The 12,622-nt window shown below is 44.7% G+C and overlaps 1 protein-coding gene across 1 annotated transcript in view; it reads right to left on the minus strand.

Moving 5' to 3' along the window:
• The window catches only part of Frmd4b (FERM domain containing 4B), a 316,542-nt gene that overhangs the window by 186,566 nt on the left and 117,354 nt on the right, over positions 1–12,622 (minus strand). The window lies entirely within an intron of this gene.

A 12,622-nucleotide genomic window follows, 5' to 3' on the forward strand; every position in this document is an offset into this window, starting at 1 on the left:
CAAAAAGAGGAACATGGGATGTACTCACTCATATTTGGTTTCTAGCCATAAATAAAGGACATTGAGCCTATAATTCGGGTTCTTAGAGAAGCTAAATAAGAAGGAGAACCCAAAGAAAATCATATAGGCTTCCTCCTGAATATTAACCTTCATCAGGCGATGAAAGGAGACAGAGACAGAGACCCACAATGGAGCACCGGACTGAAATCTCAAGGTCCAAATTTGAGAGACTTTCTACACTGAGAAGATCCATCCTGTATGCGGGCTGCATCATTCCATGTGTGAGGGCCCCAGACTGAATCAAAGGGAGAAAGTGAGCATGGCCATTCATCTGTTTCCTAAGTGCAGATGTATGACCAACTGTCAGCGTCTTTGCTTGGACACTGGGGAAGGGTCTTTCCCAGCCATCCATGATCCTGACTGGCACAGCTCAGGCAGTCTCTGTCTACTGAACTGAACAACGCATGTCCGTCTCAGCAGCGAATACGGAAGGCAGTCCAGCCGGTCTCCAAACACACAAACGCCTTTGCCAACTGCCATCATTTGTACCACGTAACAGCTGGGGACCCAAGCGAAGCGCTCAGGACACAGCAACAGGACTGAGACCATCACTGTCTGTGATTGCCTTCGAGGGGAATGAGAACGTCAGACGCTTGAGTGTGGATCGTAAAGGAGCAGGTAATGCCACAGGGGGACCCTCAAGAGGCGTGTCACGCAGGGTGGAGTCAGGAATGTCTCCCGGAGCAAAGAACATTGAGGCTGAGAGCTGACTGCTAGGGAGGGGAGAGCTGGTGACAGGCTAGAAATTGGAGGTTCAGACACCTGTGATAACTAAGGTCCCGAGGTCAGAAACCTTATATATTTGTGAGTTTTAGGGAGAAGGACAACAAGCATCCAGGTGACACTAGGGTTCAGGGACCAGGGCAACCGGGTAGGAGTGCACTCACAGAGGAGCAGAGTGCAGAGGAAGAGTTTGAAATAGGTTCCAGAAAACACTCCTAACTTGCACAGTGGAGGAAGAGGAGCTGGGCCTGGTGGTACTGGCTTTTCATTCTAGCTACTGGGGGTATTAGGGTAAGAGGATCCGAAGTTCAAGGTCTGCTTGGGCCACACAGTGAGTTGAAGGCCAGCCTTGGAGACACACTAAAGCCAGGTCTCGAATAAACAGTGAAATAAAGGTTATGGATAGAGGTTGGTAGAGCACTTGTACAACATGCACGGCTCTAGATCAGGTACTCAACACCAAAAAGGTAAAGTAAATAACGGATACAGAATGGAGGAAGAGGTTGGTAGGAGACGTTGTCCTCTATATGCAGTCAGCTCCAGGCCTCTGAGAACCCATCCTGCACAGCAGTAGCTGTTTCCTGTGTAGAAGCTTGTGCACCTCCCTGCTCTGCCTCTTACTCCCAAAGGCTGGAGGACCTGGCCAGTAGGGATATGTTCTTTTGCAGTCCCACTAGAGCAAAAGGCTCTGGGTTTCACCCATTCCTGTACTCTGTCTCCTTTCCCCGAGGGGTATCTAGTTCATCAGCCTCGTCCTCAAGGAGCAGGAGAGGAAGGAGCAGGTAGGGCCTCGGGTACAGGAAACCTACCGTTATTCCTGCAGCCAAAGATGAAGGATGCTGACTTCTGTGCCTATGAATGGCATCCCCAAAGGCTGGCGGCATGACACATTAAATAACATCCCACATGAAGGCAGTGATTCAGCTTCTGCTTTGGCAAAATCATTCCATCTCTAGGAGGTCAGGAAGAAAAGGGATAGGAAGGGGAGGGAAGGGAAGGGGAGTGGAAGGGAGGGAAGGGGAAGGGAGGGGGAGGGGGAGGGGAGGGGAGGGAGGGGAAGGAGAGGGGAGGAGAGGGGAGGGAAGGGGAGGGGAGGAGAGGGGAGGGAAGGGAAAGAAAAGAAGGAAAGAGAGAGAAAGGCAAGGGGAAAGGGGACCAGGGCAGCCAAGTAGGGGTTCACCCTCAGAGTCGCAGGGTGCAAAGAAAGAGTTTGAAGTAGGTTCCAGAAAACACTTTTAACCTGCACAATGAAGGAAGAGGAGCTGGACCTGGTAGTACTGGCTTTTCATTCTAGCTACTGGGGGTGTTAGGGTACAAGGATCCTGAATTCAAGGTCTGCTTGGGCCACACAGTGTGTTGAAGGCCAGCCTTGGAAGCACACTAAGACCAGGCGTCAAAATAAACAGTAAAACGAAGGTTATGGATAGAGGTTGGTAGAGCACTTGTACAACATGCACAGCTCTAGATCAGGTACTCAACACCACAAAAGGAGGGTAGGAAAAAAATTCCTCATTCTCCCGAAACTTTCATCCTTCATTGTATCAAGTTGTATTCTCCCTCCTCAAATGCAAGAGGAGGGGTACTGCCTTTCTTGTATACATTAGAACACATTTCTAGGCTCCTGGTTGTTCCCACTTTTCTCATTAGCCCACTGAGCAGATGCTGGAAACTCTTCCCGGGTCCAGTTTTAGACCTCACTGATCTGACTGTGAAAGTGTTTGAAGGGGACGCTGGCTCTATGGATGATGGTGTGGACCAGACAGAAAAGCCTGACCCCATTTACAGAAGCAAAGGTGACAGGCTTGTGACTGACTGCCCACCCCAAACCTGTCACCTTGTGTTTATACCTCATTTACATCCACATCGACAATGACAAAAATAAACTGTAATAAATCCTATAGCATCCTTTTCTTCTAAATAAAGACAGAGGGCTTCACCTTCTCCATCCGTTGATTTTCACGGTATTTTCCAAGATTAAGATTAGTGGAAGAGGGCATGTTCGTCCCACTTGATAGATATGAATCCGATACATAGAGGGGTCAGAATACCTGCCAAAGATCAGTGGGGAAATGTATAAAGTCATTCTTATATGGTGTAGCTGCTAAACTTTCAGTCTTGCTCTGGGAGACAAAGGTTTCTTTTTGTATTTATCAGTTATACTTTTCTTTGGCCTCATACTGAAATTTTAAGGCACTGTCTTAGCTTGGGCTGCTGTGACAAGAGGCTCATACCAAGAGCCTCCAACAGAATGCACTTTATTAGTCTGGGGACTGAGTGTGACAGGAAGCACCCCTCTTGGGTTTACCAGGATTACATAAGAAAACGATGACAATTTAAAAAAAAAACAGACCTAAGACGACAAGTGACAGAAAAGCGTATGAAGGACAAGTGAGTTGAGACACAGAGGCCCATCACTTCCGTACAACAAACAGTAGAAGGGAAACAAATACAGCCATGCAAATTCTTGTTCTTCAAAGACCTACTAACCGACCCTCCTGGGTACAGACAGGAAAGTGAAAAGGGAGAAATCGGCCAGTGCCAGTCAAGGCTAGGAAATCCTTAAAACTAAAACAAAGAACTTAAGGCCAATCTATCTCAGTCTTCTAACAAACGTGAGTGATCAGTCTTGAAAATAGACATTTTCCCATCACCAGCATAAGGACAGAAAATCTGGTATGATTATTGCTAGGAATTTCAAATATCTGGCCCTTGGCAATACAAGCAAAAGAAAAGCCAAATTGAGTATCAAAAACAAAACAAAACAAACAAACCCCCAAAGAGACACAAAAAAGTATCTCTCATATCTTGCAATTCTAAAATTAACTTTACAACAGAAGGTAGCAACATACTGTACTTCACTATGAAATGGATTCTCCGCGAGAAGAACCAAAAGCCAGCACGGCGCAGGCCTCCAGGCTAGGGGTCGTCCGCACAGCTGAGAAACAGTAAGCAGAGAGCTGTGGGCAGTGTGGAGAGCAAAGCAGAGGGGAGGCATGATCTGCTTCAAGTCAACAAGGAAAAACAAGGTTAGATTTCACTCTTTGGAGGTGCAGACCAAACACACTGAAAGTAGACTCACACGCCTAGGAATGAGCTGTTATTGTCTCAAGTTTCGTAAGGTTACAGGTAATCTTGGGTCATGCCTTTGGTGGCTTGTATGTCTGGGCTGGTGGCATTGGCTGCCTAGTCATTGTCTCTCCCTTTTTCAGAGACTTGGACTCTGTGGGCTGCCTGCCAGGATGGACTCTGGTCGATTTAGAATATGATTCCCAGAATAAGGCACAAAGTGGAGCCTTCTAAAAATATGTCCTTCAGCTGGGAAAGTAGCTGGGCTAGTAGAGCATTTACCTACTCTTCACGGACCTCAGAGCTTCATTCCAGACACTGTATAAACTGGGCATATAAGTGTCCGTTTGTGTTTTAATCTCAGCACTTAAGGGGGGAAATAAAGGTCAGAAGTTCCAGGTCATCCTTGGCCACATAGCAACTTTAAGGTCTGGGTTTACATGAAACCCTGTTTCAAAAAATAAAATAAAGTAGACATCAAATAAAAAATATGCCCCTCTTTAAGAGATGGAACACAAGAAAAATTTATCAGCACACGGAAAGAGATAAAACATCCCTAGTCAACAGGGAAGTGCAAATCAAAACCACAATAATATACGCCTTCAAATCCAAGAGAATAAATAACAAAATATGAATAGTAAGGAACTGTGCTGGCTAAAGTGTTTATGTCAACTTGACACAAGCCAGAGTCATCTGAGAGGAGGAAACGTCAGTGGAGAAAATGCCTCCCTAGATCAGGCTTCAGGCAAGTCCGTAGGGCATTTACTTAACTAGTGATGTGGGAGGGTACAGCCTTTTGTAGGCAGTCCATTCCTGGGCTGGCAGTCCAGAGTTTTAGAGAAAAAAAAAAGCAGGCTGAGCAAGCCATAAGTAGCAAGCCAGTAAGCAGCACCCCTCCACAGCCTCTGTATGAGTTTCTGCCTCCAAGTTTCTTCTCTGTTTAAGTACCTGCCCCAACTGTCTTTGATGATGAACTGTGATATCGAAGTGCAAGCAAAATCAACCCTTTCCTCTCCAAGTTGCTTTTGGTCACAATGTTTCATCACAACAATAGAAACCCTAAGACACACATGATAGCAAAGATGTGGAGAAACTGCGATCCTTTCCATACTGCTGGTGGGAATAGCACTGCTGTGGAAGAAATGCATTTTTCAAGAGTCCATATGACTCAGGAACTCCACAAGAAGTAAAGCAGGCATTAAAAAACCCTTATATCCAAGAAGAGTTCATAGTAACAGCATTTAGATCAGTTGAAGGGGAGGGAAAGATTCTCAAGTACTACACAATGAACAGATTTTAAAATACAGGGCTGAGGATGAAGCTCAGCAGGAGACCCCTGGCTTCAGTATTCACAAGGCCTTGGTTTCAATCCCCAGCACCACACACAGAGAAATATATGGTATACTCCCATTCAACTGAATCCTTTCAATCATGGAAAGGAACAAGACATATACCAAAGAGAAGGGAAAACACATGCTCAATGAAAACTGGGACACACATTTTTACAGTGATGTTGTTTATAGTAGCCCTAAAGAGGGACCTCAAATGTCTAGCACCTGATGAGTACATATACAGAATATGTTATATCTGTGTTATTCATCCATAAATAGGAATCAAAGTACCAACAGATGTTACTGTTTTCTAATACTGAAAACATCCTGTTAGGTAAAAGGAAATAGAAAAAACTAACCCATACATTAGAAATGGAGAATATGTTAGCGGACATAGGTGGGGTTGATAAAAAACGACCCCGAATGGACAAGGGATTTCCTCAGGGAGTGATGAAACTGGCCTGGAATTGCACAGTGGAGATCACAGCACAACAATGAATATACTAAAATATAGTGCAGTTTTCAGAGTATGAGTTTTATGGCATGTGACTAAACATAGAACAATTAATAATAAATAAGTTGTTGGTGCTGGACATCAGAGGGCACTCAGGGGAGGGGGAAAAGCCATAAGTTCAAAGACAGCCTAAATAATAGAGCAAGACACTGTCTCAAAAAAATAAAGGCTACCAGGTGTGGTGGCACACGCCTTTAACTCCAGCATTCAGAAGGCAAAGGCAGGCCAATTTCAGAGAGTTTAAGACCAGTCTGGTCTACATAGTGAGTTCCAAGACATCCAGGGCGATGTAGAGAGACCCTGTCTCAAAAACGGAACAAAGACACACGCAAACACCAAGGGCCAAGACCTGAGTGGCGGGTGGGCATTTGCAAGGTATTACGTTCAATTCCCAGGACCACAGAAATAAATAATCAATAGGAAACAGGGAACTTTAAGAAATGGACAAAATATAAGCCATGCCATGGATGAATCTCAAACACATTCCGCCGAGTGAGAGAAGCTGGTTGCAAAGCCACAGCACACAGCCCATTTCTATAGAAGGCCTCCAACTGTACAGACGGAAAGTAGATTAGTGCTTGCTTAGGGCTGGAGGAGGAAGTGGAACTAGGAACTGACTGTGTGTGGGCACAGGGTTTTTTCTCAGAACAATGAAGTGTCTTGATGTTGGGTTATGTCTGCAGAACTAATGCTGCATAGAAAGCTGCAGAATCCTAGGCTGTAGACATGTGAGCCATAGAGAAAAGGCAGAAACACAGGGCACAACTTAATCTGGATGTACTAATGTTCTATAAGAAGTATGTGAATGCACTGCCTGCAACTGAAAAACAGACGGCTCATCTCTCTATCGCTGTGGATAAAGAACATACTTTATAAGAAAAAGTAAAAGTAAAAACAGAAAGAAATGTTGTACATGAACATAGCTGTGAAACTTCAAAAGATGAAGGAACCATGGTGCGGGTTATTATTGCTCTTTCTATTGCAGACTGTCTTGTAGTCCAGGTTAGCCTGGTAGTCCAGGCTAGCTTTGAACTCATAATGTAGCCGAGGTTTACTTTGAATTCCTGATCCTCTGTATTCACAGCACTTGAGTCAAGGCTGTATTACTCTACCTAGTGTGAATTATTAACAATAGTGTGTTCTGAGTTGAGCCTACTGGATGACCTGTACTTGGTGGAGGGGCTTCCTCCCCTGGTTGTCTATAACAGCCCATGATACTTTAAATTTTCCAATTTTGAAGTGCACAAACCATCAAACAGAATGCTAGTCAGTGAGTGCAGGAGAAACTTCGGTCACATCCTTGGTCCCTGGCTCCCCCTTTCACGGGATGCCAGATGAGATGGCTCAGATTGTTTGCTGTTCAGTAGCCCTGCTGATGTGAAGGCTGTCCTGCATCTGGAGCTCCAGTGGATGAGCCAGAACTTACAACTCTGACAAAAGATTCCAGCTAGGTCTGGTGGTGTTTGCTTATAATCTCAGCATTTGAGTTATAGAGGCAGAGGTATCAGGAGTTCAAGAGCAGCCTCAGCTACATAATGAAATCACATTGGGCTGTGTGAAACCCTGTCTTAAAATGTAAACAACAACAACAAAGCCCATACAGACACACAAAAACATTATATACCCAAGTATTTAGATAGTGTCTCTTTTCTTCCAAAGGTAAGTGATTCCTAGTTTATTGGTTCTCCCTCTCCATACAGCCAGTGCTACATAGACACACTCCTCACGACACAGGTGTGGAGAGTTACTTTACAAGAGTAGCTAAAGGGTGGTGCAATGGGAAAAAGGACAACTCCATACATTCAAGACTCACATGTTGTAAGAAGCCATTGGAGGCAATCTGGTAAAACTGGATTTAAAGGAAGAAAAGAATTGGAAGAAATAAGTCCCAAGGGAAAACTGTTACAATTGTTTCCACCCCACAAGGTGTCAAAAGTCACATAGATTGTCTGGACAGAAAATGAAATTGATGCTCTCCATTGCCAAATGGGTGAACATCACATACTGAGTTTGTCAAATCAAAGGTGGTCCAACTTTCACTGTGGGAATTATAGGACTTCAACCTTCTGAGAGCCCAGAGAATGAGCATCCCCTGCGAATGAGCATCCCTGAGACTGAGCATCCCTGAGAATGAGCATCCCTGAGAATGAGAATCCCTATGAATGAGCATCCCTGAGAATGAGCATTCCTGAGAATGAGCATCCCTGAGAATGAGGATCTCTGTGAATGAGCATCCCTGAGAATGAGCATCCCTGTGAATGAGCATCGCCATACTTGTGAAGTCTCACACTTTTATTTCCTTCACCCTAGAGTTCTTCAAAGCAAGAATTCCTCCAACAGGTAACCCCAGAGCAGTCAACTGGTTCCAACCCTAACAACTCTAAATCCATTCAATCTGTGCTGAAGTTCCCACTTCTTTGAGAGTAATGATGGCTTAAGTCTGAAAATCCAGGCAGTAACATTGGATTTCAGAAAGGCTCCGCCCCTTAGTAATGTCTGAAGCTGTTCCAGTGTTCCTTGGCTTAGTCACTTCTTAGCACTGTGACAAGACACCATGGACAAGTCTCATACAAGAGAGCGTTTAATTGGGCTAATGGCTTCAGAGGCTTAGAGTCCATGATTGCAGAGCAAAGGCAGGACAGCAGGAACAGCTGAGAGCTCACATCATGATCCATAAGCAAGAGTCAGAGAGAACTCACTGGGAATGGTGTGGGGTTTTGGAAATCCAAAGTGACACACCTCCCCCAACAAGGCCACATTCAAACATATGAGCCTGTGGGGGCCATTCTCATCCAAACCACCATGATCCTATTCCATGCTCTGCCTCACTAGAGAGGGTGACACTGTTGGCAGCTGGGGTTCTAATGCTCTGACTTCATACCTGGACCACCTCCTCTACCCCAAACTTTCATCCAGATAACTCTCTCCTGTTCTCAAGCCTCAGATTCCATGCTGATCCATCTCAGCAGCTTGATCTTCCTTGCTCCAACACTTACCAGGTTTGACATTGCTTGATTCTAGTATGAACTCCAGGAGCACAGGGGCCCTGTGTAGTTGTCACTACTCTGGTGCCTGGCACAGTACCCGGCTCCTTGGAAGTCTGCAATAAGCCTGTGAACTGTGTATGCAAATGTAAAAGCTCTCTGTGGTCCTACAAAAAGAGACTGTCTTCATCTTGTAAAGTTTGTTGCAATTTAAGAGAGCACCTAGAATTGATTGAAAACGAAAACAGACTAGACTGGAGTGGCGCCTCAGTCAGTGAAGTGCTTGCTCTCCAAGCTCAAGGACCTGCGTTCCATCCTTGGGAATCACGTTAAAAAAAAATCAAAAAGCATCTGGGGGCTGGAGAGATGGCTCAATAGTTAGGCACACTGGCTGCTCTTCCAGAAGACCCAGGCTCCATTTCCGGTCCACACATGGTGGCTCACAACTGCCTGCAACTCTAGTTCCAGAGGATATAACAACACCTTCTTCTGGCCTCGGTAGTGCATTTAGTGCACTGATTTACCTGCAGGCAAAATCCCATGCACACTTTTCTAAAAGCAGTGTGGGGGCATTCTAAGCAGATTCCCCCAGGCTCACCTGCAGCCAGTAAGGGACCCTGTCTCAAAAGGAAAGTGGACAGTACCTGAGGGGAGGGACATCTGTGTTTTCCCTCTGACCTTCACATACATGAACACCTCTCCACATATAGCCACATGAAGCTGCACAAATATATGCAATACACACAAAGCCTCCAGCACCCGCATAATGCTTGTGACAAAGTTTGAAGTTTGGAAGCGTTTTCCAAGTATGAGAAAACTTGAGGCTGAAATCTGACTGGACCCAACCACCTGCTGAAAACAAGAACATTAACTGGGACAAATTGGTGGAGACCCAAAGATCAGATACAGTTCAGTGTGGGATTGTTCTAGTAAGATGGAGATACTCGGAGGAAAGAAAGAAGATGGTGAACCAAATTGTAGGTCTAAAGCATGGTAACCTTAATTTGACCTGATTCAGAATGGTCTTGACAGGAGCAACAAGGATTATCTGAGGTATATTTATCCCTTTTAAGTGGCTTAGCTCTCCAAAGCGCCTTTCTGGAGTGCACTGGTACATGCAGATGCTACTTCTGTTTTAGGAGAGGTTATGCCAGGGGCAGGGTATGATGATGCAGCTCATGTCTCTAAAATAGAACTTCTAAGCCCAGATCCTCATTCGCTCCAAAAGCACAGAGTGCAGCAAGGGTTACTGACAGCACTCACTTCCATTTTGAATGCCATTTTCCAAGCACACTAGTCTGTAGTTTTAGAGAGGAAATATAATTAAAATAAAGAGTTTAAGACTCAGAGTATAGCCGTATAGAAACACTGTTGTACAGGAAAAGGCACAGCCACGCAGACATCAGATTCCAGTTAGCTGAGGAAGCATTTTCACAATCCATGGTCATTAAAGGATGGTCATGTGGTGAAGAGGGCACACGGAGTAACCTCAGCTTTTCAACTGTTCCACCAAGTGAATTACATGCAAAGGTGACGGGCCAGGTAGAGAGCTAAAGGCAATTTCATCAACATTTGAAATTTGTCTTGTTGTTCATTCTAAAGATTCCAATGACGTTTTGAATATTTCTTTGTAATATATCCTTGATTTTCTTTCTATGAAGGCATAATTAGTATTAGGACTCTAGGAGGATGTGTGCTGATTTCTAGTTTACAGAATCTCCGTGGCACCCCTCAGGGCTCTTTGGAGGAAAGTTTAGATGTGGTGGGGAAATGCCATCACAGCAGGAGAGCCAATCAGCATAGCCTGTGCAGGTTCCAGAAAGCTTTGAATTTAGTTAAAAAAAACCATGCCTTTCACAATAAATGATTCAATATGGCTGCCTGTGCATAGCCATGCTTTTTGGGATTTTGTAAGATCTTCTGTTTTATCATACCACAAACATACTACGGTGAATTTTCTATTCTTTATCTCTGTCCCCTGATGTGGCCATTGGTGATTACCCAAGATCTATCCTTCTACCCCAGTCAGAAGCCTGGGACAGTTATAGCAATCCTGTCCTCCTTGCCATAGGATGGCTTAGGAAAAGAGTGTGATTCCCATTTAGGCCCTTAAAATCCAAGGGGAAAATAATCAACTAAGAGGGCTTCTGGAAAGTTTTCTTGAACAGGGTGGAGATATCTTACTGCCAGTTTGAGGATGGAGCTGATACAGAGGGATTGCTTAAACATGACAGTCTCCAAGAAAGCAGCATGGGGGCTTTAAGAACAGCACATGAGCTCCTCTCGCTAAGGACATCCTGAGATAATATCTCCTTATGAACAGTGAAATGGGGGGGGGACTGGGCTGGAAATGGCTCAGTGATTAAGAGTACTTGCTACTCATCCAGAGGACCTGTGTCCCATTCCCAGCAACGACACAGTGGTTAACAACTATCTCTAATTTCAGCCCCAGGGGATCCAAGCCATCTTCTGGTCTCTTCGGGCATGCAAGTTGTACACATACATACATACATGCAGACAGAAAACTCAAACACAAAATAAAAATATTTCGTGAAGGCAGGCAGAGCCTTCTCTGATATTGCTGATATTGTCTTGTGGCCTCCACATGCATGCAGGTACATGTGCACATGGGCCCATGCCACATGTCCCTGCATACAGATAAGCACCTACACACCCACACACATGGATGACTGTGTTGTGTGAAGAAAGCACAGCACTGAGGTCCTGGACTGCAGTGACCGTGCAAACACAGAATGCAGGGCGGAGAGGAGCATGCTCCTTGCTAGTGGAACACCCAAAGAGCACACCGGCTGATTGTGTAGAGCGTCCTAGTGATACAGTGCACACTCACACCGAGAAAACACAAAGGCTATGCAAGATCCTCAGCACTTGGTTCATTCCACAAACACCTTAGACTCCGGAGGTGCTTGGGAATTCAGTATAGACTCATCAGCTTCCTCCCAAATGGAGATTTATTCCCTTTTTTTGATTACTCCTTATTAAAATAACAGATGTAGGCTGGTAGGGTGAGCCCTTCTGTAATCCCAGCACTCCAGAGGCTGAAGCAGGGAGAACCTTGACTATGTATTGAGAACTTGTTTTGAAGAAAGAAAGAAAGAAAGAAAGAAAGAAAGAAAGAAAGAAAGAAAGAAAGAAAGAAAAAAAGCAGGAAGGAAAATAGGTTAGTTTGTTATAAGGTCTTGGCATAGGAGTTCTGCGTTCATTAATCCGCCATGCTGCCTTCAACAACTCAGAAGTATTATCATCTTCATTTAAAAACTGATTTAAGTGGGCAGTTACTTCATTAGCCAAGGAAGTCGATGGACAGTAAACACAAGGGAGTCCTTGTAGCACAGACTCTAACCGAGAGCCTTGCTTGCAAAGTGGAAGGGTTCATGAGAGGGAAACCTCTATAAGCAAGAGGAAACCCTTCTCCGTCAGGTAAGTGGAGGAGCAGGCTCCCTTCCTGCCACGGCTGGACTGCCAAGCAGTCCCTGGATCCTGGCAGAGACAAGAAGCAGTCAGGGCAAGGTTGCTCATGCAGAAACCTTCAGTAATGTGTGCCCAAGAAAGTCTCCTTTTTTATTAAAAACAAAAAAAAAGACAAGGACCTACAGGTTCAAATGCACTGCCCGAGAAGGAGAGTGGCCCATCCGCTCTTCCTGCTGTGTGACTGGGTGTCTCTTTATGAAAATTTCACTTTAACCAGAGTCAGAAGCAAGTCTTTCAGTCAGAATATTTTTCTTTCATGTATTTTTTTAAATTTTAACCTTCATTAAAGTTCAAGTAAGTAAAAACTTTCCACACCAAAAATTAACCAGACTCAAAGTCTATCCAACTCAGTGGAATTACAGCTTGAATTAGCATTTGGAATGGAAGAGGTGTAGTTTCACACTCAATGTTACACTTTTAGCATTGAGAATAGTTCATTCACTTCTCCGCCA

The sequence above is a fragment of the Alexandromys fortis genome, unplaced genomic scaffold (assembly GCF_014885135.2).
Source record: "Alexandromys fortis isolate MF-2015 unplaced genomic scaffold, M_Fortis_MF-2015_v1.1 scaffold_48, whole genome shotgun sequence".
NCBI classification, from domain to species: Eukaryota; Metazoa; Chordata; class Mammalia; order Rodentia; family Cricetidae; genus Alexandromys; species Alexandromys fortis.